Raw genomic sequence first — 1,212 nt, 5'->3', positions numbered from 1 at the left:
CGAGGCCACGCCCCCGGGGGGCGGGGACCACAGGCGACGTCCGGCCACGCCCCCCGCGAGGCCCCGCCCCGACGGGAAACAAGCGATCTTCGGCTTGGCCACGCCCCCTTCCGCCTTCACCCGCTGCCAGCCCGGTCCCCGCGCGCTCATTCCTCAGCCGGGCTCTGGGCCCGCCCCCCATCAGAGACACGCCCCTTCCGGGGCGCGGCCTGCTGGCTGGGCTCCCGCCCATTTCCGGCCACGTCGGCTGGCTGGGTTCCCAGCGCTGCGGACCGTGTGTGCGGGACTGCGAGGCGGACGGAACCCGGCCTTCCCTAACGCGGCCATCATCGCTCTCTGTTCACTCAGGCCTGGGCAGGGGTGGGGGTGGGGGTGGGGGTGGGGGTGGTGCAGGTGATGCCACGGTGGGCCCCGAGGAAGCAGGTGATGGGGGGGTGGGGTGGGGGGGAGAGGGGTGACGTCGATCAAGGTGCATTGTGCATGGCAACCCCTTTGTACAGCTACTTAAGGAGAATAATACCCTTGGAGGGCAGCAGCCAGGGGTCCTCAGGGCACAGGGGGGCACCCTGACTCCCGCTGGGGCGGTTGGGAGATCGTTTTTTTGGGGGGGTGGGGTGGGGGACATCCGCAGGGAGGGATGAGCGTGTGTTATGATGTCTGGCTCGTGGGGTGGGGCGGGGTGGGGGGGGGACGGAGAGGGGGAGAGAGAAGAAGCAGGGAAAAGAGTCGCCTCGGGCGGCGTGTGCATGAGCTGGGACGCAGAGATCATGCAGATTGAGTTTCAGCGGACACGCTTGACAAATGCTGGGACACACGTGAGATCTGTCTGCTCCAGGACACCTAGACAGACAGGTGAAGATGCGGACGGAGCTTCACACACACACACACACACACACACACACACACACACACACACACACAGCAGCAGCAGCAGCAGAGTGATTCTGTCCTTGGTTAATTCCTGCCCAAATCTTGCTAGGGTGGCTCAATCCAAATAGTTCTGTGGGGGGGGTGTGCCGTGCCATTACTAAGAATTTGAACTCAGGGCCTGGGTACTGTCCCTTGCTCTCCCACTTGAGCCACAGCTCCACTTCCAGCTTTTCGTAGCGGAGAGGAGTTTTATGTTCTTTCCTGTCTGGAGCCTGACTTGGAAGGGCAATCCTCAGATCTCAGCCCCTCCTGAGTAGCTAGGTTACAGGCCTCGCCTTTGAT

Source organism: Perognathus longimembris, chromosome 25, assembly GCF_023159225.1.
Source record: "Perognathus longimembris pacificus isolate PPM17 chromosome 25, ASM2315922v1, whole genome shotgun sequence".
Classification (NCBI taxonomy): Eukaryota; Metazoa; Chordata; class Mammalia; order Rodentia; family Heteromyidae; genus Perognathus; species Perognathus longimembris.
Note: the sequence above shows the minus strand (reverse complement) of the source record.